Source organism: Cydia splendana, chromosome 22, assembly GCF_910591565.1.
Source record: "Cydia splendana chromosome 22, ilCydSple1.2, whole genome shotgun sequence".
In the NCBI taxonomy this organism is placed as follows: Eukaryota; Metazoa; Arthropoda; class Insecta; order Lepidoptera; family Tortricidae; genus Cydia; species Cydia splendana.
The window spans coordinates 9,237,233-9,265,223 of NC_085981.1; the positions used below are offsets into that span (position 1 = coordinate 9,237,233).

The following is a 27,991-nucleotide window of genomic DNA, read 5'->3' on the forward strand; positions in this document are numbered from 1 at the left end:
GCTGCCAAGGTGGCGCCACTGCCATACAAAAGGCCAACAGCCAATTGTATGGCAGTGACGTCACGGACTGTCTCATTATACTACTTCAGAATCTGACTAATTCTATCACCTTTAGAATAGCAGCGTTACTTATCGATCCAGGACAGGGGTTGAAAAACACTAGAAGAGCTATCCGCAGTTGAAATCCCCAGTTTTCGTAACCGGAAAATACCACAAATGGGGTTTTTAATGGGCAATTTTATGGGAGACTTGACTCAATTGTACGTCTAAAGAGCCGCACGCTCGGCCGATCGCTGATTTAGGACATATCTCGGTTACAAATCGCAAAAGGGTATCGGTGAAGTGAAGCCTGCCGGCGAGCCAGCGTCAGGGGCCGATAAAGCGTAAAACCTAAGCGTAACATTATCTAGCCGCACAATCCGTTCGCGAGCTCGTTTTTCCCAGTTTTCCCCTGTGGGGTAAAAGCGGACGTATCGGCTAACCCTGTGTCAATAGCTTTTAGGGCAAACAATAGGTATTCGATTACTCTCTGACCTTCTCGGGAAATAGATACGATCGATGGAGACGAATTCGTGTGAGTCACATCTCTGTATATAATTTGTATGTCTAGACCGGGCGACAGTCAGGCGACTATGGAAAAATAATGACGTTGGGCAGTTTTACAAGGGGATCGCGGAATGAGGTTAAGTGCTGCTCGTATGTGACAGATTTTAAGGAATCCTCAGACGTACCTGGAGTTGTCACAAGAATATCAAGGCGTGGTAGAGCACAGGACGGAAAACACGAAGAGATGTTCTTGAAGCTTATCGCCATATCACTTCACGGTTACACATAATTGTCCTCCAAAAGGTTCCTCACGCATCGCTAAAAGCGATTTCGGGCATGAATTTTGTCACCTAATTTATCAGGCACTTGACTCATAATTGGTTGTGAATTTTCGCGGGGCACACATTATATGAAATAGTAACTGAGACACGTGCTCTCGCAGAGAGGGACGGATTCACTGAACGTCCTTGGAGAAGGGGCGCGCGGGGCGCTTGCGGCACACGTTTCAATCATCCCCGGGTGTGAGTGGGAGGTCGTTATCGGTGTGGTTTGGGAGCGAGCGAGAGGCGGGATGCCGTGCTATTGACCGGCTGGTAGACCACGCCCACCCGGGCGAAACACTGGCGCTGATGCTCCAAGTGAAAATCGAACGTCCGCCCGGGCAGACGGATGGTTCAGGCTCTACCAAGGTTACCTACGAGGGCTACTCCATGCCGGTACAATATTCCTCCCATATCCCTAAGTAGTTTAGTATTGCAATATGAGTAGAACTAAAGTTGGCACGCGTACAAGTATAGCTTGCCAGCGAGAATCGATATGAGGAATTGAAAGAATAGCCAACACTTTACAGTTTTAATTAAAAGGCAAAAAGGAGCTCGTGTGCTCAATCTTTTTTGAATAGTAAATGTATTGGATCCATAAGTAAGCTTACATTAGCATACGGTGCTCTGAAAAGGTTACGTAAGCCCCATATATACACTTACATTGGAATTACGTAACCTACCTCACCGCTATGTACTCGGGTAAGCCCGTTACATTGTTATTTTTACTAACCTATTACCATAAAACAAATTGGTGAACGGTATTTGACGACATAAATGGACCTGACAGATAGGAAAATACAATGGAATGTCAAGGTTAAAAAATAGAGTCTAGAATATATGAGGTCGGGAGAATTTATTAGAGTTGGAAAATATCTCATAACTTGAGTTGAAGGTATTCCAGGATTTTCATGCTTTGACGTCGAGTTTGACCTACCAAAAATGTGCTCCATGATAGCTCAGAGAATCGTAGTATAGTTACGTCGATGGGTAGTTATAATATATCTAATTATCTATTATATCAGGTATCCTTAACACCAACGCTAAGACTTAAAGGGCTTATAGAACAGCTGATAGGCTACAAGATTAAGCAAATTTCCCCTAAAGGAAATCTCATAGTTTTTGAGATATCGGCACTTTTATATACCTTTTAAAACCAGGCGGCTTAGCACGGTCGCGTTTTTATCCCTTGTCACCATGCCTGTCACGTTCTAACAAGTATGTAAGTGCGAAAGGGACGCGCATAGTGATAGTCGATAAAAATGGAACCGTGCTGAGCCCGCAGGATTCTTATATCGTATAACTGATACCCACAACACAAGCCTTATTGAGCTTATTTACTGTGGGACTAGGTCGGTTTGTGTAACATCAGCTTGGGCAAAAACACTTTCGTATGCAGTGGCGGATTTGCTCTAAGGCCCAGTAGGCCCGGGCCTAGGCCGGCAAAAAATTTAAACAATAAATAATTAAAAATGTAGTCAATATGATGGGTGCTGCGAAAGGGGCGGCTATAGGGCCTGGGGCCTAGGGCGGCAAAGACTGCAAATCCGCTACTATTCGTATGTCCGATGTTCTCTTCTACAGGACGCATTTATCAACCGATTCTCGTGAAGTTTTGTGAGCAGATTCAATAATTAAATAGATTTATTGTCGATTCAGTTTTTGGAAGCTTTTCAAAATGGCGGAGCCATGGGGCTCACAGAGCCAATAGCACCTATATATTTATGTACAGTTAACAATGTGGGCGAGGGTACAGTTATTCCACTCCTAGTTATATAATAGCAGTGGCGTGCACAACTTTTATATTTTAGCACGCGATGTTTTAAAAACGTTTTTTAAAGAATGGAAGCTTTAGTTGACTTCAAGTTTGCGAGATCGTGTAAAATCCTCTGGTAAACGAGAGATATGGGGTTATCCCCATATCTACAGCTGCTTTACTACTTACTACGTATATAAAGATTCCTGTGCGGAAAAATCATATTTCGACCAAAAAAATATAACATCGGTCAAAGGTCAAATGACTCGCACTTTGATAAAAACACTATATTTTTTTTCTTGTGACACAATGTAATTAATTAGGTATCCTAATCTGAAATGTCTGACTGTTGTTAATTATAGTTTTACTCCTGTCACCTCTTCCCCGACATGTTGTATTAAGTTTTGCTTTGTTGCCCTGAAAACCAGCGCCATGGCTAAGGACGATAGTCATCGGTATATGCTGATTCTATTCTATTCCATTCTGAATCTTTCACTAGTTGGCGAGTTTTTACATTTAATAAGTTTAGCCCGCCAGTTAAGCTACAAAGTACAAAAATAAAACAAGAGTTTACAACTTCATCCACTTTCATTTTCACTTTATAAATGCGTTATATATCAACTACTTTAAAGCCATTTAAATCATATTACATGGACTTAAGTCCCAAAATGGTAAAGCCCATGATATGAGATACGACCGTTTGAACAGTTTTCAATTTTCGCTGCACGAATAGTTCAGGTCAAGGTGGGCCCACCCTGAGTTTATGGGGCCTTGCCTTGTATGGTTGTTCCGGGCAATAAAGGTGTAAAGATTGCACCTTATTACATTGTAATAAGGTGCAATTTTGTGTTTTAGGCACCTTATTAATTTAAGGCTTGTAAAAAATTGTAAGTTGCTATTTGACACCCAGAGGTTGTTTGGAAGAGACCAGTTCTTTGCGATAAGACTGCCCGTTGTTTATTTCTACTAAATAATACTTGGAGATTAGAAGCGTAAATTCGAGAACAGAACATCGATATAATACACATTTTTCTTGACATGGCATGAAAATTATAAATTTTCCTACAGTACACACTATTAGAAAATTCGAACATTAGGTACACTTAGCCTCAATCAGATCTCATTCTGACTTCACACGGCGAATCTCACTCACACGTCACACCAAGTCAAGTGATGTCAAAATTAGATGAAATAAAGCGAAATTCGAATGCAACTTCCGAGCATATGAACCAGCTAAAGCATCCAAGTTCCAAACTATAATACAGCAAAATTAAAGTGTAACTGAATACTGCTTCACTAAGAAGTTAATCGGCTTGGCAAATATTGATTATCCGGTTTGCCCTACTTCAAGAAAACACAACATAGCAATTAAGACCACTGTGAGTGTCGAGAAAAGAGCGAAACGGAGTTTATAATCATAAGAATAGAATAGAATAGAAAATTCTTTATTGTTAATCATTTTTGTTACATACAAATATGTCTGCCAAAGGGGTGTGTGCTTAATGTAATATGTCTAAGATCTATACATTTATGTATTTTATATCGTGTAGCCAATTTAAAGCTCACATGGAAAGGTTTTTTAACCTTCGTTAGTAATGTCATTACACTTTTTATTTTATTTTTATTAATGGCGGTAGTAATAATATAAACTGTAGTCTATCCCTAAATGTCGAAGGTACACCCTTTCATTATATTTTAGCACTTTAAACTCTCGCGTTTTGTACACATATTTAATTACACAAACGGGTCTACCGCGATATAATTTCATTGTTTTTACCTTTAATTCCGACGTTTCAGCTGAGTTGCACCAGCTGTGGTCAGTCTTTCCGTGACCACAGCTGGTGCAACTCAGCTGAAACGTCGGAATTAAAGGTAAAAACAATGAAATTATATCGCGGTAGACCCGTTTGTGTAATTAAATATTATATTTTAGGTTTAATATGTATTGAGTCATTATAGGTTAGATCTGTTGATCGTTACGCGTAGTAGTTGTAAGTACATATATTGTATATACATAGCTATATTTAAAATTTATATTTGTGTAAGTAAGTATAGTATCATAGTACTCATAGTAGTCTCGACTTGCGTCTATTCTCATATCCACTATTTACTAACTGTCTCTGTTTAGCCCCATGGTTGACTGGTAGAGAATGCCTCAAGGCGTTATGTCCGCCATTTGTACTCTTTTTGTGTAAATTTGTGCAATAAAGTTTAAATAAATAAATATATTCCGCACTAACAATCATCTTTTTTTTAAAACGGACTGTACCTTAACACTAATTGCGATATTGTAATAAGCCAACTCAGTACACCAACAATCTTGTTTGCACACCCGTACGTTATCCAAATACTCCAAGATCAATACATATAAACCTCAACAACGTTCCAACAAGAACCGACCCTGCTACGTGGATAATAGAATTCAAATTCATGTAATCACGATACAGGTGCGGCGATCGTATATTTACTTGGGATCCATAATAAACCTTATATTGACGTCTGCGTATCGTACGTATTCTCATCGCTCAGGGACATAAAGATACAAGAATTTGTTTTTAAATTCGCGGCGACTCCCGGTGGAAACACACTTCATGATGTAACGCAAACTAGGGATGTTGCGGATATTCGCATCCGCATCCGCGGAACATCCGCATGATTTTCAACATCCGCATCTGCATCCGCATCCGCATGAAATCGATGCGGAGCATCCGCATAATGCGGATGTCGACCAAGTCGGTAACAGGAACGTATTAGCGGCCGCGCCGGCGGCGTAAGTGCTAGGTAATTTCGTCATTATATATAACGAAATCGTCTAGATCCCGAAAAGTCGGCCAAGTTACTGTTTATTAAATAAAACGCACCTATATTCTTGCTCAAATCCTAAACGTTTCGTTTTTTTTTAAATAAAAATTGCTTAAAATGTAATATTTGACGTTTTTTAAGTATCAAATCTTGACATCCGCATCCGCATCCGCGGATGTGAGACATTAAATATCCGCATCCGCATCCGCGGATGTCAAAAAATCTGCATCCGCAACATCCCTAACGCAAACTAAGGTACACGATGATGGTGTCGTCAAATTTCGTCGCGTTGTGTTCTTAGTGTATTTCCGCCTTAAATGTTGCCTTAATTTTGAGACGGCCGCCATACGAGATCTCCGTAAGAAAGGCGGTTAGTATTCAGAATAACTGCTTTGATATATTTATGGCACTTACTCGTATGTTTAACCGGTCATCTTAATTTCGGGAGTTCAAAAAAATAGAATGCCTGTAACGTTACTGTTCTGTTTATCTTATCTTATACCTTTAAACGAACAATTCTTGTATATTTATTTATTTATATATATATTTCGGGGATCTCGGAAACGGCTCTAACGATTTCGATGAAATTTGCTAGGTATATGGGGGTTTTCGGGGGCGAAAATTCGACCTAGCAAGGTCTTATCTCTGGGTAAACGCGCATTTTTGAGTTGTTTATGTTTTCCGAGCAAAGCTCGGTCTCCCAGATGTTACAACATTTATCGCCAAAAAAAAACTACTAGTGCGATAACCAGTCCTTAAAAATCTTAAAATTCATATTACATATATGATGTAAGTGTAACTAGGTGTAAGGAAAGGGTAAATAAAATAACATCGTACATAAGCCCCGCGAGTCGTTATATAGGAATCGTATTGTACTCAAACATGACAGCGTAAAGGGGAGCGCTCTTAGAGAGCTTCTTGACACGTCAAAGTATCCAAATATTGGAGCCGGGTGCCGGAGTGCAGATATTGTGTCAGCTAAGGATAGAATTAAGAAGAAATTCGGCCTTTTCGTTTAAGTATACGTATACAAACTGAGATTCGGGTTTCGATTGTCTTCTCTCGTCGTCTCGACAATTTCCAAATCGATCATATCGTTTTGGTGATTCGTTGGAAATAAAACGAAACGATTTTTTTATTAAAACGTACACAATAGGGGGCGGGCTACTCAGGGTCGATACTTCGCAAGAAAAAAAAATAGGACAATTTCCCACTCCGTTCAGGCTTAATGAATAGAATAGAATAGAAATATTTTTATTCGTGAGCACAAACAAAAAAGAAAATTATACAAGCAGAGAAACATAAAAAGGAGAAAGTGCCACGAAATGGTCTCACCTCAGCATGTTGCTGGCAACTTCCAGCGCTGATCTTCCGATGAGACCATGCGGTGAAACAAACAAACGGAATACAATGGTAGGCCATCACTAAATCTCCATTCGATTTTCAAAATTTTTAATTGTGGAGATAGTTCCCGTTTGGAAAACTACGTCTAGTAAACTGTAGCAACTCTAAACTACGTGGCTAATGCAAATACGTTATCAGGACTCATTATAGTTTATAGTTAGTGAGACCGACTAGAAGCGCATTCCGGCCCAGTGGCTCGTAGTCGTAAACAAATAGTCTGTCACTTCGGTTTATAGTTAACATATGACACGTAAGGCTGCTGTCACACGGGATGTCGAAGGCAGTTTTGAGCGTTTCTTTTATTTTATGTAATTTTTATATTTTGTGACCTTTTTTGCCACTTTTGTGTTATTTCTACTCAGAATCACGAGCTCGTTTGATCCTAATGGGATAAAAAAATGTCCCAATGTTTTTTTCCTATTGTGTTACCATTTCCCCATATACTTTGTATGGCGGTAACAAAAAGGAAAGTTTGAAAAATGTATGGAAATTTTAGGACACTTTTTTTCTCCTATAAGGATGAAAAGGGCTCGCGATCCTTACTAGAAATAACACAAAAGTGGCAATAAAGGTCACAATATATAAAAATGGCAAAAAATAAAAGAAACGCACTTTTAAAGGTGAGGTTTGTGAATAATATAGTCATCTAACATCTCTAAACGCTAGCACAAACTTTACGGAGCTTACCTTTAATTATTCATTTCTAACAAACTGAAATAGTTGTCATAAATAAAAGAAAAAGTGACTATTTATAGTCTCCAGAGCCTAGGGCTGGGGTCGACCAAGTACGTTCCACATTCGCGGCAGACGCCATTACCACTGCCTAGTCTCCCCATGATTGTGTCATGATCACATGATCATGATTTGATTTGCTCCCTAGTTGTATTTTTTTTATTGACAATCCCTTTGAATGGCAGTAGGTGAAGTTCAAAAGAAAAATTCACTTAACGTATAGAAAATACTACGCTTTTGATGTCAACGACAGACAACAATGTGACGAGTACTACATAACATAATATCCGTTCCAACGTAAGCCATCGACGTCATAGGCTTAAAACCATGACACGTTCGAAAACTTGGCACACGGCAAACACGACCGCCATTTTAGTAACTTGGATAAATTAGGGTGCTATTTCGAATGGCCCATTATTTGCCAAATACGTACTGCATTCTTTATTATCTATGTTAAGAAATGCGACGCGTATTGGCAAGTGACTGGTGTTACGCAACCGGTTACGTGTAAGCCTGTAAGGGCAAGTTTGGAACATCGCTATAGGTAGTACCATAGCATAATATTATCAATAATATGTTATGGATTTATTTTAGCAGCGTAGTAGCGTCAGTATAGGTAGCGAATACGATATGTATTATGAGGTACTGTCACTGTTGACTTATATCGAGAACATTAGTACGAATAGAATTTTGCCGATGTCCTAAAAACGGATGATGGCACCGATACGGGGAGCACGATATCAGCCGGCAGAAACATTGAAATGATGAAGTTTTTATGGAAGAAAATTTGCAGGGACGTGTAAATATGTCAGGTTGGCCGTGTCGGAAATTCTACGTATTTAGACTTTTTATGTATGTGTCAAATGTTTCGCTAGATCAACAAATCATGCCATCTTTTAAAACATTCACCGCTGAGTAACGGTCGTGGCGCTACGTCGTAGCCGATAACATGCGATTCCCAGTATGTAGCGAAAATGCTTCGTAGAGGCAAAACGACAAGGTATCCTGATTAGCTCTGAATGCGATAAATGATATGATAAATACCTGAATACGACCACTCATTTAACATATGGAATCCGAGCTTATGATATCCACTGTCTAAATTAAGCGAACAAATTAGTATCGTGTTATAAATGCCCGTTCTGTGCACTCCATGGCCCGAGGCATCAATTATCATAATTGCAAAATGTCGTATCTTCATGCGAGTCTCATATGAACACACTATTTTGACGGAGTAAACAAAATCATTTCAAGTTAATTAATCATTGGTTCACGATAAAACGCACTGCCCTTTAGATATAGGTCAGGGTTAGTGGAGGAATGCGGTGAAATAATATTTAATCGCGTTATTGATCTAAGAAGATTGTGATCGGACGCCAATGTCACAATGCCTATTTTTGACTAGGGTAAATTGCCACCAATTACTTAAGAAAATGTCATTCACTCACTAGGAACCAATTTTGTTGACTGAATCGTTAGAAGTTTACTTACACAGTAAGTGACTAGCCGTAAGCGATATCTATCTAACTAGTGGCTCTGTGAGCTGTAGACCTCGCGAGCAGAGCTTGAAATAACATGGTGCTAAGAGCTTTAAATACACCGTGTTTTTTTTGATTTCCGTTAATTTCAAGGGTGCATTCCTGAGCTTAAATCAAGTAACTTTCTCAAAGACACCGATGTTCTAATTAAGTCCATTTCGGAGATAATCCATAATTTATTTTTTTACTATAAGGCCTCTACAAGCGTGTACACTTGCCTTAGGGCCGGCTTACATATTGATTAGTGTTTAGAATGAGTTCATACATTTGCTACTAAACTTAAGTACAATGTCGGTCGATTGATGTACGAAATGACATTGATATGTCACAGATTTCAATTGTTTGGTTGAGTTAAATGTAATGCCCGTGTTACAACAACGCTATATGCTACATTTAATTACTTTTTAAACAAAAAAAAACAAAAAAGAAAACAAAAAAAAAAATTTTTTTTGAAAATTAACTATGCCATTTAGTTCTTATAAACGTACTTAACTATACCCCGAAGTTAACGGAATTCAATAAAAACACGGTGTATAGTAAATTAAAGAAAAACAATACGAAATTTATGTGTAAAAAAATACAAAAAGTTATAATATCCCAGCATACAATTACTGGGGATCGAACCCAGACCCTCTGTGCAAACAGAAAAAGCGAACGTTTACAAACTGAGCCAAATAGTTCTTAGATGGGTTGACGAAATTTAGCTACTCCTTCTCAAATTAAAATTAGTTAAAATTAAATATCTAAATACCGCCTAAACCAGCGATAATTTTTTTCTGCATTTTTTGCTATTAACTCTGTAAACATGTTTCAAAAAGAAAAAAGTCTTATGATATCGATACGACTATTTGTTTAGGCGCCAGGTATCACGACTCCGCCATTTTTAAAAAATTCCAAAAACCGGATTGACAAAAAAAAATTATTTAGTCATAAAATTCGGTCACAAAATTTCACGAGAATCGGTTAAGAATTGCGACCTGTAGAGGAGAACATCCGGACATACGAAAGCAAAATGCCCGAGTCAAAACGTAGACCTTCGCTTCGCTTCGGTCAACTATGTGTGCTTGATACATTTGTTTAAAATGTATTTATTTTGGATTTATGTATATGTAAGTAAATTTGAAGTACCTTTTTAGGTACATAATAAAAAGTATGTTAATTCACAAAAATTCCTGACATTATCGTATTCCGGCCGCATTCCTGACATACGGCCAAAATTCCTGACATGTCAGGAAAATTCCTGACGTCTGGTACCCTACCTCCATCTGTACGTTCATTCGAGCACTACACACTACAGAGCGTAGAGCATCGTAGCGCGTAGCATTTCTCCGTTTTGTAGCAAACTGCCCGTTATCGACTGACTTCACCACCATTTGGTAATCTGCAAGCGCTTACTCAAGCCACCTAACGGCTCGGCCACGACATCGAGCGACTTGCGGCGGCGGCAGCGATAACCATAGGTTAGAGCGTGACACAGCGATTGGACCTTTCGTTCCAACCTATGGTTATTGCTGCCGCCGTCGCAAGTCGCTCGATGTCGTGGCCAAGCCGTAACGGCCCGATTCGAACTTTAAGATGCGTCAAATAAGTAAGCGAAGTAGTAAATGACGTTTTTGTTTTGAAGCGTCACATTTGACACTGAAATATCTAATCCATATCGTTTCTAGACGTAATATTTGACGTATCCTAAAGTTCGAATCGGGCAGTGACTCCAGCACCATTTGACAATTACACTGCAAGCGCTTAGGTACTCAGGCCACCTAAGTTTATTTACTTACCAAGGTCTTAGTACGACCAAACTAAGTTTTAGCATCGCGTTGCACGAGACGAGCTATTTTTATTTCTTGGTTCCGTCATCCGTGTTGCATGCCGCTAAGAATAAACTGGGGTTTATATTACCTGCAATGAAAAAACATACATGTAGGTATTATAATGCTAAAGATACAAGTACATACTAGGTTTACTTAATTTATAGGACAGTAAGAGAAAGCCCTTTACAGTACATATGGTGCTACTTTATCGCCCTAGGGCGGGATTAAGGACAATACGTGCCTATGTCAAAAAATTAAAGGGCCATATGTACTGTAAAACGTTGTATACACGTACAATACACGTGAGAAAAGGTGATTCGCAACTCGTGTCAATTTAAAACACGACCGAAGGGATCGCCACTCGTTCCGAATTTCATAATTTTCGCACTTGTATCGTAATGTACTATTTCACTGCAGTTAGTAGGTACAGTCACCTGCAATAGTATGTTACACAACGAAGGCAGCAAAAATATCTGACACGATCTTATTTGTAGAGCGATAGGAGCGCGTCACATATTTTTGCGGCCTTCGAAGAGTAACATATTATCGCAGGTACTAGTTATGTAGGTAATGGTCTGTTTCCATGTAGACTCTAGAGTAGGGCCTGTCGTTTACAGAATGGAAGATGCCTTGAAATGTACCATATAACCAAAATTACAAGCCTAAATTATTAGCTAATACAGGGGTTTCAATTATTTTATTTTGTAGGGCCCTTAATTCTTGGTATTTATACTTGTTGTGTTGTCCTGTCAAGAAATGTTATTAGTATTTTTATAGCAATAAGGATGATGACTATACGATAAGAGTGATAATAATTATCAATAAATATTTGATATCAACTTATCACTTATCTATTTAGAGTAATATGATTTTTAATTGATTTACTAAATAGATAGTACTTTGCCTTGAATTGGTACCTAGTACCTACATACGCAAGAATAGATTAGCTGTATTTTTAAGGCTCCGTCACACAGGCGCGTTTTGCGGGCGGCGCGTGAGCGGGGCGCGCCGCTTTTAGGCTATGGTCTGCTATTTGATGCTATACGCGGCGTCTGACGTTAGCGTCAACGTTCAATTCCGCTCCGATCGACGTCTGAACGCAACGCACAGCGTCGGCGGTCAATACGTCCGCAGCAGAGAAGGGCGTTTCAGTCGCTGCTCACGAGTGGTCACGTGCGGTAGTGTGTGTGTAATCATGGACGTTCTAACACTTTTAATGGTATATTTGTTACTAGAAGAAGAGGCACAAGACGACCGTATAAGAAGAAAAATAAAACCAGGAAATCCGACTGCATCACAAATTTTTTCCCAACATTGATGTTTATAAATATTGTTTTTATGATTCTTGTCACTTTTATCATATAATTCATTAAAAGATTTCACCGGTTCTATTAAGAATTCGTCGTTTTCTTTATTAAATCTCGTCATTTTGTGTGACGCGAGAGACAACCTTCACGCTGCAATGGTCCGAAATGACTAGAGACGCGGCGCACAGTGTTTAGATGCCGCGTACGACGTCAAGACGCCAATGTCGACGTGTGAAAGAGACCACAATAGTACATCTCCATAGTAAGCATTGTGACGCAGCGTACGTGACGAGACGCCGCGTATAGCATAAAATAGCAGACCATAGCCTTACATATAAAACGCTCACGCCACGCCCGGAAAACGCGCCTGATGTGACGGAACCTTTATACTAGCTTTGACAACACTACTCAAAATAGTAGTAGTGCTTAGTCCACATTAGTGCATTTTTTTCCGTGCACAAAATGAGTTCTAAACATTTTTCAGAAGCAGGCGGGACATAATTTAGTTTCATGGTCTTTACTTTTTTGCACATCGCGTCTACATTTCAACAGTAGTATAGCTTAAAGGATGACTCACGTTAGACCGGGCCGTGTCCGGGCCGGAGCTTCCGGCGCTTACTTTTCTATGACATGACAGGTGATCACTAGCGATTGCAAATCCGTGAACATTTTTCAAATCCGGATTTACGGATTTTGGTTTGACCGAAATCCGAAGTTCGGATTCAATCCGGATTTTAAGAAAGGAATATGTGGCATAAAGGCAAAGTGAAACAAACAATCAAATTAAGTTGTTTTTATTAAAAATAAAAAAAACAGAATGCGTACACTGCTACGCCAATAACAAAATCTTTAAAAAACAATAAATACAAAATACATACGTACACTCCCAAGTAACAAAAGGTTCTATAACTAAGGCATTTTATCACCAAACAGTGATATAGTAGGCCTATAATGGTAACCATTGTGACTGCTTGTACTATAAAGGTTTTTAACAAAGCGTTTTGTTTCTATAAGATTAAAGACCTTTTAAGTACTATAATTTAGCTCTTAGAACGCTTATAGGATCATACAAAAGAATCTTTAAAGTGCTGCATTGTAATAGACATGCAAAAAGCGATTATGGTACTATTTAATACTATAGACGACTTTACGGATGCTTTTATGTGCCTATTTTGCACTAATAATGCGTCAAAGTAACTTTTATAGTACTAGTATTGTAGCAGTATCGTAAACACCATTAGAGGATCAATCATCAATCTGCACTATAAAAGGACATTGCACGACCATTACGTAACGTTTTAGCTTTTTAAAAGCTCTCTTAACATCGCTATAAGGCTAGAAGAGTTCTCTAAAAGTCATGAAAGTTTTTCTATAGTGCTATATAGTACCATAAAAGTTACCTGGTACGTTGCTAAATAACTTAAATCGTAACTTAAAAAATGTCTGCTGTTTTCTGCCATAATAGCACATTACCGGCACGGCTGGAGCCTATGTGTACTATAGCAGCCAGAGTTGGAACAAGTCCTTATTTTATTAATTTTAATTTAATTAAAACATGAAAATTATGAGAGCGCATTGTCAAATTTGAAATCAGCATAATGATACTATCGATACAATTATTTTCGCATGTACAATGTACCGGCATAGTAACGGTCCATAAATGCTTTTTAGTACATCCTTTTTATTACCTAAATACAAATGTCACTTTAAGAAACAATGGCGAATGAACTTATTTAATATTTTAGGCACCCACGACGCAAGTATGATAAAAAAGATCACTGGAATCGTTTACGGTGCAAAATAGCACTATAAACATGTTTCATTGGTTACTTTTATAATTCCAAATTGCGACATAAACGTTGCAGACAGCACTATTTTAGTACTAAAGAGCGTTTCTCGTCACTTTTACATTTCAACCATAGAGCTGATTTATCACCGTGAGAGCCTTTATGTAATGTTTATAGAATAAATCAGTGATAAAACTAGGGCCTATCTGGGGTTTTGTAAACGTTTACAACACCATTTTCAATGAACCACGCCATGAATGTACAAGGGCTACAGTACGGGAGGAATGGCGACGGATTGTGAAGCTTGCCACCGGCCCTGACATGACGACCACGACCACTCTGACAAGAGTGTGACGACAAAGAAGAAGACAACACCATTATAGTGCTAATCATGAACACTAATTAGCACGCTCCAAAACGTTCTCAGGACTTTTATAGTACCAAATATTGTTACTTGAGCTGCTACGCCAATAAAAAAAGCGGACGCGGGGCAAGCATACAGGTGCGAGCGAGTGCGCTACGCGCAATGCCCGGTTGGCAATAGCTCTCCCGCGTTACCGCTTCATGTGCACCACTTTTTATTTCGCATTAGCATTAATTTTGAGCAAATTAGTACTGGTGGGAAAAAATCCGAAAAACCGGTTTTTTCTTTTCAAAATCCGAATTTTAAAACGGATTTTCAAACGCTCCGAAATCCGGATTTTTGAACTTCGAATAATCCGGATTGCAATCACTAGTGATCACGTGATGCTTTCCATAGAAAACGATGCGCCGGAAGCTCCGGCCCGGTCTAACGTGAGTCATCCTTAATACCACAGATCAGAATAATGGAATAGATGATCAATTTGCCCCAATTGCTTTAATAAAAGCGTTATCAATAGATGGAAGAGCACACAGTTCAAATGTAAAGCCATACATCACAGGCGGTGCGTCGTGCAATTCGATTACCGGCCGTGTGTTGGAGAGGCTTGCCGAGCGAGGGTGAGGCGAGTTCTTCAAACAACTAGTTTCAAGACCCATAATACCACTGCTAGCGGCGACATCGAGTGTAAAAAACGAATCAGAAGGAATACAATACAATACAAATATTCTTTATTGCACACCTCATTACAGAAAACAATACAAATAATACAGGAAGAAGAGGTTAAACAACAGGCGGTCTTATCGCTAAAAAGCGAACGTAAAGAAGGTGATTACACCACAATTAAAAGCACAGTCAGTTACTCCATGACGATGTCAAATCAAAATTAACGCCGTCAAGAAATTCGAATAGTTGACCTTCTCGCTAAGGTTCGTAATACAAGAGAAGCGATATTTTTGCAATCAGGTAAGATTCGGTAGCGCCTGGACCTTCGACCCACCCTTGTACTATGAGCGATTGGAACACCCCGTTTTTGATGACGCCGTTGTGTCGTTTAACCACTTACAGACTCGTTGGTAGATTCGTTGCCATACATGACAATAACAGAGGGGTCTACTGCGAACAGTGCACTGTTTTTCGAAATTCCTCCATCTCTGTCGATATTTGATGCGACCACCGGCCGTGTAATCATAGGAGATTCCGCGGTCGTAGTTTTAGTTTAACTACCAATTAATTATTGAGCATTGTTTGACCCCTGGGACAGTGAAATTTGGACATGTTTATTACACTGACTGATAATATGTGACGTTCCACGGCAAAAAGTACCTTATGGCGGCTGGCGCTTACGTCGCATAGCGCCGCAATAATATTGGAGCGGCGTTAATAATAGCGTAAGCGCCAACCGCCATAAAACCTTTACCCGTGGGACGTCACATATATCTCCTTAATGTCTGAAAAATCATGATATGATTATTATGTCATCAAATTTCGTCACTTTGTAATCGTTTCGTGCTTACATTAGTACATTACTTACGAGTAAAACACAATCACGATTTCGTGCACGGATATTTAGAAGTCATATAAGTATATTTAAGATAGAAAGTTGTACAGAAAAATTTATAGTTTGTTCTCAAGCGACGAAAATAAAAGTTATACGTTAACGAGGAAATCGTGGACTCCCTATCGTGGACGTATTTCCGCACCAACGTGTCCATACTCCATCCCACAGCGTTTATCGTCGATACAGCCTAGTACAGTCGCGCATACTGTAGTACTTTGGCCATGTCTTTATGCGAGATAACGACTCCATAGAGCGACTGGTCGAACAAGGAAGAGTGGAGGGAACCAGATCGCGCGGCAGATCAACTAAATATGCGCTGGACTGACCAAATAAAATCCGCAGTGGGAAACCGCGTATCTGACTATGCCAGACAGTCTGCCAACAGGGAGAGATGGCGGGAGATCGTGCGAAGAGCTGTGTCCGCCTCTACTGCCGATGCCGATGCGAACTCCTCAACTTGACCACGACCGCTCTGTCATGAGCGATACGACAGAGAAGAACGAGGAAAATAAAGATCGTTTCGATTATGAACTCCACAAGGCTCAGTTTTTGAGATCGCGTAGCCCGCGCGAGTTACTATGAACTGTCTAACTCTTCATACAAGCAGAATGAAATTAAATAAATAAATATTATAGGACATTTTTTACACAAATCGACTAAGCCCCACGGTAAGCTCAAGAAGGCTTGTGTTGTGGGTACTCAGACAACGATATATATAATATATAAATACTTAAATACATAGAAAACAACCATGACTCAGGAACAAATATCTGTATCATCATACAAATAAATGCCCTTACCGGGATTCGAACCCGGGACCATCGGCTTCGTAGGCAGGGTCACTACCCACTAGGCCAGACCGGTCGTCTGTCTAATTACGAAAACGTTATCACTTATCGGACACTTTGGTACAACCGGCCTTTAGCAATTGCAGTGACTTGGTACTAAACTGTACTACTGTATATTACTTGCCCTATTTATTACTTCTATCCATTTGTCACGATTGGAAGTCATTCTAGTGCACTTCGCCCACAATCTTTATTATCTACCTAGCTTAAGTTGCAATTTATGAATAGCAAGTTACTTAGTCTAATGATTCATTCAGAGGCATAAATGAGCTATAATGCATTTAACACCTACTGACGACAATAAGTAATAACAACTAAATGACAGAAACAGTATTTGTTAAACAACCTACAGGCCAATTCGAACGTGCACCTGACATTCAACCGATATTTGAATCATATTGAATCATATCAGTTACTCGTAGCTGTCATTCGCGCGTTCATTTCCCTCTGACTTGTCCGTATATCAGTGCGAGCAAGACGCCCACGCGAATGACATGTAACTGATATGATTCCAATATTATTTAAATATCGGTTTGATGTGTACTAGGAGTAAAACGGATTGACCGAATCCGTAACTCTACGCTGCACTCAAAAACGCGCATTACTGATGATGTTGAAGACTTGAAGCTAAGACCGCGAAGCTGAAATGGGGCTGGGCCGGCCATGTCAGCCGCATGCACCCATAGAAGTGGGCCAAAATAACCACGGTATGGGTGCCGCAAGACAGGCGAGGATCTGGTAGGCCCAGACGGAGATGGCGGGATGACCTGGACGCGTATCTCAACGACTGGCCAGAGACTGGGCAGTGGCCTTTGCCCAGCAGTGGGATACCGTATAGGCTTATAATAATAATAATCGGTTTGATGTCAGGTGCAAGTTCGAATGGGCATGTTAGTCATATTGCAGACGTTACAATGTTTCCTCCAGGTTTATCTACGAAACCTTGTCAGATCGCGACAGTTGATAACATTGTTGTATTTCTATTGTGGAATAATTATACATAATGGCTGTACTTAGTTAATTTTGTGACAGTCTGACAGTACTAGATGAAGAGGACAGTAGTTCAATGTTATATAAGTATATACTAGCTTCTGTTTGCGGCTTCGTCTGCGTGGAATGATGATGGTGCTAAAAAACCGGCCAAGTGCGAGTCGGACTCGCGCACGAAGGGTTTCGTACCACCTACGCAAAAAACGGCTAAATATCACGTTTGTTGTACCTATGGGACTCCCACCCACCAGTGAGAGTATTATATTCTGTTTTTAGTATTTGTTGTTACAGCGGCAACAGAAATACATCATTTGTGAAAATTTCAACTGCCTAGCTATCACGGTTCATGAGATACAGTCTGGTGACAGACAGACGGACAGCGGAGTCTTAGTAATAGGTATAGTATGGATTATCTGAGGTGAATTTTTCGGAATCGGACCCTAATCTGTTAAACAAAAGGTATTGTTTCCTTTATGCAGTGGTTACAATGCTTACTGCTAATAGCGCCGACATAAGTAACGGGAACAAGTCCGTTTAAAAAGTAAATTTACCATTCTAATAATATGGTTCAAATTCATGAAACAGCCCATTCGGAGATAACACGTTTTGTTATCTCTAAAAACAAAACCACCCTGATTGTTCGTTGAACGAGCTGTCATATGAATTTGAACCTTAATACTATCACGATAGTTGCTTTTTAAACGACATGGTTACTTAGGCACGTGCTGTAGACCGCTCTTAAAAGAAACAAAGGCCATTGTTTAACGGATTAGCACCCGAGCCCGAAAAAATCATTTGAGATAATTCATACTATAATAGGGTCCCGTTTTTTCCCTTTAGGTACGGAACCCTAAAAACTAACCTATGTCCTTCCTTCTCCGTGCCTCAAACTATCGCCACACAAAATTTCATCAAAATCGGTTCAGCGGTCCAAGTGTGAAGAGGTAACAGACAGGCATTTATAACATTACGAGTATAGTGGGAATGTATTTGTGCCATTCCAATGTATATTATTATTATTATCCAGAGCCCACTGTGTCCCACTGCTGGCCAAAGGCCTCCCCCTCTTCTTCCACTCGTCTCTGGCCAGCCTCTCAAGAAGGAGTCCAAGTTATCCCGCCATCGCCGACGAGGCCTGCCGGCTCCCCGGACAATGTAACAATTTGCATTTAACAACTAGGTGTAGCTGTAGAGTATTTCTGTTATAAACATCATTGTTATATTTAACAACTTTTGACAATGTGACGCCAACACAATGGAGTACAAAGATGCCCTAGTATTTTAAAAGGCTTATAATTGTGGAAAATAGACGTCCCTTAGGACCTTTTTATTGGGACGGTTGGAGTTGTCGTTCGTTTGACGTGTTTAATTGTATTGTTGGGTTTATGGGTGGCAATAGCTTTATGTAGTGAAGTGGGACTAGTAAATGTAGTAAAATGGAGAATAAAGTAAATAAGAGACAACTCAAGCGATGTTGAATAGAAGTTGAGTTACTAATCTCAAGTCTAAGGAGAAAATATTCAGGGACAAATACAACAAACTCTATAGTTCGTTTTTTTTAGCATTAGAAAGAACTTCAAAGAAGGTAAGCGATTTTGACATGTCTTTTAATTGAAAAACGCTTTTTAAAAATCAAAAACTATTACTTATGAAAGCAGAAGAATATAAATGATCGTATTAGATTCATAATTGTTACATATTTGCCGTAAATTATTTTTAAAATGTGTTGTTCAATAAAAAGACACATCAAGATTGTTTACCTTATTTCTAATGCTAAAAAAACGAACTATAGTTTTGGCAGACATAAACATGGTATCGTCACAGTACCAAACTACGAAAAGTTTATATTATACTATAAGTACTTACTTAGACGATGATATACAAACTTTCATAAACAAATATATGATTAATTAATGAACACACTTTTAAATATAGAAAACATCTAAAATTCCGGTACATAAAAATAATATTCATCACGCAAATAATTACCAGGACCGGGAGTCGAATCCCAGACCAGGTTTCACAGTCTGGAATCACATATAGCTACTACTCTAAAAGTAGTTAACGTCTTCTGTAAGTCGAGTGTGCCAAAATGTGTAAAAACAAAGCATTTACAGTGGAAACTGGATAAGTGGAACCTGGGTTAGTGGAAAACCTCTTTAAGTGGACCCAAGTTCTCGGTTCCAGTCCCTTGGCAACGAATTACCTCTATAAGTGGAATTTTGGGACCTCTATAAGCGAAATCCAGTTTTTCGAAAATTTCTTATTTTTACCTCTGTAACTGGAAGCAGCCGTCTCCGAAACCTCTATGAGTGGAATAGCTCGGCGTTATAAAATTTGTATTTTTAATAAACCGTCACAAGGAGGGTAGTTTGTTTCGTTAACATTATGGTTCGTGTTTTAACTACGTATTTTGTATGAGATCACACATCGTTCAGTTTTTTTGCATTAAAGTACAATCGGTACATTGATTTATTTAACCATACTGGTTTCTCTTGCATAAATAAATATTAGGAGTGATTTTGTTTTTGTAATTTTGAAAATTGTATACGAGTAGGTACTGTGGATTATTTACAGTATTGCTTTTTTTAAAGTCAGGATTACATACCTATTTTTGTTAATACATACATATCTACATACATATTTAATAAAAGATGCTTATTTAAGTCTTGATCATACCATACGTGACCTCTATAAGCGACATTACTAGCATCCACAACCTCTGTTAGCGAGAGCCTCTGTAAGTGAGAAAACGTTTTATTTGAACCTGGTTAAGTGGAAAACTGGATAAATGGAAAACCTGGATAAGCGGAACTAAACAGCCGGTCCCTTGCGATTCCACTTATCCAGTTTCCACTGTAAATACAAAGCTCATTACATAGTTAAACGAAATCAACCGGTGTACAAATGCCCATAAATCCAACTCCATGACTAACTTGGCTTTGTATCCATTAACAAAACGTCTTAACCGCCCATACATTGTTTTTGACATAAGTCTTTATGCAGCAAAGCATAGTTATTACCTATTTGCCGCCCACTCTAACGTCTTGGAAACAACGCGGGCTCGTGAACGCGGCTATTTACTTTTGCAAATATAGACGTCTGTTGCTAAAGGTATTATTGGTTGGGTTCAGAGGGCCTACACTGAGACAAAAAACTAACAAAAACACACTTAGAATTACAAAAATAAAACGTAATCCGGGGACAAGGAGAGTCAACTAATAGGAACAAATTGACTTTTGCAATTTCCATTTAGTAGGAAATACAACTTCTATATATATTTGTAATTTGAAGTATGCTAGAGTAATTTCAGAAATTTGGTTTTGTTATTCCGAGAGGTGCTTTAGCAATATCGGAGGTGATGACGTCATGGGTGAAAACTAACCGTTTTGTAATTCTAAGCGTGCTTTAGCAATATCGGAGACGATGACGTCATAGGTTTTACTAAACTGTACTGCGATTCCAAGCTAGCTGTTGTTATTTATTTATTTATTTACATAAGGAGATCCAACAGCTAACTAAATGACAATGGAATCATAAATAGATATATAGAGCCAATTACAGGAACTCGCAAATAGATATGTAGTAAAAACATATACTTAAGTAAAACGCATCACATACACACACACACACACACACACACACACACACACACACACACACACACATCGCACACATGAAAGAGATAAGACTCAAACCAAAATTAACAACATTCGCTTACATAATCAAACCCTTCTACCGGTGACAGGACACCAATTAAATAGTGTAAAAACAAAGAAAAAACAAAAAAAGAAAAAAAAAAAAAACTGAAAATGTAAGAACAAAATAAAGTGTTATGTTGTAACTTAGATACTACATATACAAAGCACTCACTTACGAGATAAATAAAAAGTGCCTAATTGAAACACATTTCCGTCAATTTACGCCTCACGGAGGGAATGTCACAATTAAATATATCAATGTCAAGCTCTTTCGTTAGCTTATTCAAATTACGGCTCGCACGGTTAAGAGCGCTCTTACAAGAAAAGTCGAAATAATGCAAAATTGATGATACTAGTCGACGAAATTCAGGACTTTGCGCTCATTATTAGAAACAATGAGTACTTGTTCCAGTAAAAGCGTCTTCTTATCTTTATAAATATCGTTGTAAATATTAGAAAAAGGACTTATTAAATTAGTAATGATTTTTTTTCTGATGGTCGTTTCCGAAAAACCCCGTGAAGCACTGAATGGCGAGCTCTTATTTGGAAATGTTGAGAATTTTACTCTGCTAAACCTGGCTATTTTGTGTTACTAATACCCTGTACTTTAGGCATATCAAACTATATTTTTCCTACATACCTTTGAGAAAGAGAAAATCAAAGTAAAACGAACTCGATTTTCTCTCCGAAACAAGTGTCAATTCCTACGAAAATCTACTTAATATCGAAGTCATTTTCATACTCAAGCAATCTGCAACGTTTGCTTATACTGTTGGTATACATTAGTGTTTATGAAATTCTACTATAATTTTTTGGCAATTTTTTGAAAACTACTCTATATTACCGATGACGCGCGCTGCGCCAGCTCAGTGCCGCGGCAAAGCTTGTAGAGGCAGGACGTGTGTCGGTCGGCTCCGCACATTTTCAACGGCGACGACGAGGTTTTTTATCATTGTGTGCGGCGGGCGCCGTGTAAAACGCTATACTGTGTGCGTGTAAACCGCAACGAGAGACTTTGATCCTAGCACTGTTTTTATAGTATTATAATTTATAATGGTACAGTTTAATAAACTACCGGACAGGATTAAAAATATTTGAAACGACCTGACATTCTATATGTATTTATTTGACTCAAGATAGTACTCAGGGTCTGATGATGGAGCCGGAAGGTGGTCACCGGTACCAATCAACCATGCAACTAAACCACTTCGTGTTTAGGCTCGTTTTATTCATCTCAACAAGATCTTTGACACAAGATAGTACTCAGGGTCTGATGATGGAGCCGGAAGGTGGTCACCGGTACCAATCAACCATGCAACTAAACCACTTCGTGTTTGGGCTCGTTTGATTCGGCTCAACAAGATCTTTGACTTAAGATAGTACTCAGGGTCTGATGATGGAGCCGGAAGGTGGTCACCGGTACCAATCAACAATGCAACTAAACCACTTCGTGTTTAGGCTCGTTTTATTCGTCTCAACAAGATCTTTGACTTAAGATAGTACTCAGGGTCTGATGATGGAGCCGGAAGGTGGTCACCGGTACCAATCAACCATGCAACTAAACCACTTCGTGTTTGGGCGCGTTTGATTCGTCTCAACAAGATCTTTGGCACAAGATAATACTCAGGGTCTGATGATGGAGCCGGAAGGTGGTCACCGGTACCAATCAACCATGCAACTAAACCACTTCGTGTTTAGGCTCGTTTGATTCGTCTCAACAAGATCTTTGACACAAGATAGTACTCAGGGTCTGATGATGGAGCCGGCAGGTGGTCACCGGTACCAATCAACCATGCCACTAAACCACTTCGTGTTTAGGCTCGTTTTATTCGTTTCTATAAGATCTTTGACACAAGATAGTACTCAGGGTCTGATGTTGGAGCCGGAAGGTGGTCACCGGTACCAATCAACCATGCAACTAAACCACTTCGTGTTTAGGCTCGTTTGATTCGTCTCAACAAGACCTTGGACACAAGATAGTACTCAGGATCTGATGATGGAGCTGGAAGGTGGCCACGGGTACCAGTCTACCATGTAACTGAACCACTTCGTGTTTGGGCTCGTTTGATTTGTCGCAACAAGATCTTTGACACAAGGTAGTACTGAGGGTCTGATGATGGATCCGGAAGGTGGTGACCGGTACCAATCAACCATGCAACTAAACCACTTCGTGTTTGGCTTCGTTCGATTCGTCGCAACAAGATCTTTGACACAAGTTAGTACTCAGGGTCTGATGATGGAGCTGGACTGTGGCCACGGGTACCAGTCTACCATGTAACTGAACCACTTCGTGTTTGGGCTCGTTTGATTTGTCGCAACAAGATCTTTGACACAAGGTAGTACTGAGGGTATGATGATGGATCCGGAAGGTGGTCACCGGTACCAATCAACCATGCAACTACACCACTTCGTGTTTGGCTTCGTTCGATTCGTCGCAACAAGATCTTTGACACAAGTTAGTACTCAGGGTCTGATGATGGAGCTGGACTGTGGCCACGGGTACCAGTCTACTATGTAACAGAACCACTTCGTGTTTGGGCTCGTTTGTTTCTTCGTAATAAGATGTTTGACACAAGATACTACTCAGGGTCTGATGATGGAGCTGATGATGATAGACAGGTACCCGTCGCCACCTTCGCGCTCCATCATCAGACCCTGAGTACTACCTTGTGTCAAAGATCTTGTTGAGATGAATAAAACGTGCCTAAACACGAAGTGGTTTAGTTGCATGGTTGATTGGTACCGGTGACCACCTTCCGGCTCCAACATCAGACCCTGAGTACTATCTTGTGTCAAAGATCTTATAGAAACGAATAAAACGAGCCTAAACACGAAGTGGTTTAGTGGCATGGTTGATTGGTACCGGTGACCACCTGCCGGCTCCATCATCAGACCCTGAGTACTATCTTGTGTCAAAGATCTTATTGAGACGAATCAAACGAGCCTAAACACGAAGTGGTTTAGTTGCATGGTTGATTGGTACCGGTGACCACCTTCCGGCTCCATCATCAGACCCTGAGTATTATCTTGTGCCAAAGATCTTGTTGAGACGAATCAAACGAGCCCAAACACGAAGTTGTTTAGTTACATGATAGACTGGTACCCGTGGCCACCTTCCAGCTCCATCATCAGACCCTGTGTATCTTCAGTGTCAAAGATCTTGTTGAGACGAATCAAACGAGCCTAATCATGTTACTACATGGTTGATTGGTATCCGTGACCACCTTAATCATCATCAGATCCTCAGTAGGTACCAGTTCGTTTTTAAACCCTCGTTGATACAAACTTTACAACCTATAGGTACCAAATGCAATGACGAAACATGTAAATAAGCGAGTAGGTACCTATAATTTCTTTCGAGTAATATACCTTCATAAGTACGAGTATGGGGCTATTCATAAATTACGTCGTTTCAAATGGGAGGAGTGGGGGGGGGGGGGGTCTAGACATCGGATGATGGTAACATGACGTAGGAGGAAACAGATTCATCCGAAGCTTGATTTTTGGATGATTTGAGGGGTGGGGGGGGGGGGGGGGGGTCAAAAATCGTCAAAAATAGATGACGTAATTTATGAACAGCCCCTATGTACATTTGCACTGCATTTAGTATTTTCGTACTTACCAAATAACAGTTTTAGAACTTTAAAAGTTAAGTACAGTTAGTGTTGTTATGGTTGATTTCAATATGCTTTGCGAAGGATCAAGAATGTTTAATCCATCATTGTAGTGCGAGTGTGGTAGAAGGGATCGGCATACTGAGCTCGCACGGCCTGCCGCAGCGCGTAAAATACCTAAACTCGCTCAACGCCGAAATGTAATAGCGCTCTTAAGAAAACTATTACGTCTGTAGTTGGATGATGTTCGCTTTAATGAGATAGGAGGAGAGTGTCTTTTTAACCGAGAAGGGGTTACGAATGAGATCTGCTGGAGCAATTCCGGGCAATCTATTTCACCAGTTATGATTTTAAGGAGGAATACAACATCAGCAATTTCACGTCGTTCGAATAATGGTACCAGATGCTGTTTCCTACAAGTAACTAAGTAATCAGTTCGATTAGAGGGGCACTTAAGTTTATGGCTCAAATACTTTAGAAACTTTTTCTGCACACGTTCTATCCTATCTATGTATGTATTATAGCAGGGGTTCCAGATTTGGGATGCGTATTCAAGTTTACTACGAACTAGAGAGCAAAACAAGATTTTAAGTGTTTTAGCCTGAGTAAAATAAACGGAACTGCGCATTATAAAGCCTAGCGTTTTCAGGGCACTACTTACAATACCGTCAATATGAGTATCAAATAGAAGTTTAAAATCATGTACCACTCCCAAATCTCTCATAGATTGGACCTTATTCAATGATTGGCCTTTGAGTTTATATGTGGTAGGAATTATGTTATGTTTTCGCGAAAATGTCAGGAAGGAACATTTCGATGGATTCAAATCTAATTTATTATTTAAACAATATTCGTCGAGTCGCGTGAGGTCAGATTGAATCAGCAGTGAGTCATAGGTCGTATTCACTTTCCCAAAGATCTTCATGTCATCAGTTATTCTAGAGATAATGACGTCACAGGCAAAAACTAAACTGTTTGCAATTCCTCCGCCCCTAGCAAACGGGCGCCGCGAGAGCATGTCGCGCGCGTGGTAGCTACCCGTCTCTATTTCTGTCTGTATGAATAAAAAAGCATTTGGTAGTATATCTCTGTACTAAAGAGGCACTATAAAAGCCTGTCGATATATTCTACCCATTCCTTTCTTATTCATACAGTCAGAAAGAGACTAGTAGTTATTACGCGCGCAACATGGTCTCGCGGCGCACCTGTGCTAGGGAGGTTGGAATTGCAAACAGTTTAGATTTACCTATGATGTCATTATCACTAATCACTATAATAACAACAGCTAGCTCGAAGTTGCAGAACAATATATTCCTGTAGACCCCAACTACACAGTAGGTCGCGGGTTAATATGTCCATGGCCCACAATATATCCTAAATTTATTATTTAACTTAAGTATGTTTTAAACAAAGAAGACACGAGACACGCCCGCCCGACATCCGACACAATACTAACTCGAACCAAATGAACGTAGCAAGTAGTAAATTTTACTAAAATCACTAACATTCGTTTCGCTGTGTTGGTATTACAAAACTCGTTTAGTGATTGGTATAACAATGAACATAAACACAACAAGTCTATCTACTAAATACCAGTAAACTTTGTAATGTCGCTATAGTAACAACTGAATTGTTATTTTAAATGGGGTAATGTTATTCCCGCGAACTCGTTTTTTAGATATTACAAAACTATGTAAGTGAGACATTTACTAAAATCATAACTTGAAATCACAGATGCTTTTTTCTAAAAATCACAAACTTTACTAGTAAAAATCGGAGAATTTTAGTAGTAATAAAAATGGATTGTAACAAATAGTGAACTTTGTTTAATGCTCCATTTACTAAAGTCTGTTTGCTGAAATTAGATTTAGTATTACTGAGCTGTTTGTAGAAATAAATAAATTTTACAGAAATAGTGAAACTTCCATGATTACTACTAAAACTTCATTTTTTCCCCCAGTACAGAACTGTTTATTAATTCCTGGTGATGATTTTTCTCTCAGTGTACCGCGAACCACGCTCGACGTTTTGCCTACCTGTCACACTTACGTACGATATACAAGTGCGACAGAGAGGCAACACGTCGAACGTGGCTCGCGGCAGGCTCCCAGTTCATGATAAGCGAACAAACCTTTATTAAAATTACTTGCCGATCGCGGGTGAATTGAAAGCTCAGCTCAGGCACTTCAGACTTAAAGACTCGAGGAAATTAGCTTTCTTACTAATACAAAAGTGATGCTTTGGATTTGAAACCTCGACTTTTACTCAACCCTCGCCTGAAGAGGAGACTCTGACTATGGGGAAGGAGTTTACGTGGTACGTTAAAATGGAAATACCTACGTGAGGTCGGGTCGGGTCAGATAGACAGGATCATGGTCCAATGGCATTGCGTCTCACTCTCTCATTAAGCAAAATATGAGACAAAATACACATTGGACACAGAAATTGGACAGGTGGAATGCCACCCTAAGTTAGATTTTGCATCGCTGTATCACCTTCTGCGCGCGGTCTACTCATACTGACACAGCAGCATAGCTTTTATTAGGAACTGTTAAAAAATATGCTATTGTAAAATTATTTCTCGGGTTTAAGATTGTTATTATTGTATGTAAATTATCCTGCGAAGAAACGTGAGGTCGGGTCGGGTCAGATAGACAGGATCATGGTCCAATGGCATTGCGTCTCACTCTCTCATTAAGCAAAATATGAGACAAAATACACATTGGACACAGAAATTGGACAGGTGGAATGCCACCCTAAGTTAGATTTTGCATCGCTGTATCACCTTCTGCGCGCGGTCTACTCATACTGACACAGCAGCATAGCTTTTATTAGGAACTGTTAAAAAATATGCTCTTGTAAAATTATTTCTCGGGTTTAAGATTGTTATTATTGTATGTAAATTATCCTGCG

The 27,991-nt window shown here is 39.5% G+C and overlaps 1 protein-coding gene across 14 annotated transcripts in view; it reads right to left on the bottom strand.

Moving 5' to 3' along the window:
* LOC134801450 (plasma membrane calcium-transporting ATPase 2) overlaps positions 1–27,991 on the bottom strand; it is a 275,898-nt gene that overhangs the window by 151,169 nt on the left and 96,738 nt on the right. Inside the window, exon 3 of one of the 14 annotated variants that reach the window (XM_063774024.1) lies at positions 10,877–10,997. The exons of 12 other annotated variants lie outside the window; for them this stretch is intronic. The gene's annotated coding sequence lies outside the window, so the exon portion shown is untranslated. Of the gene's footprint in view, positions 1–731; positions 924–10,876; positions 10,998–27,991 lie in introns of those variants that run through there. One more of the 14 variants, XM_063774028.1, reaches the window with a different exon arrangement.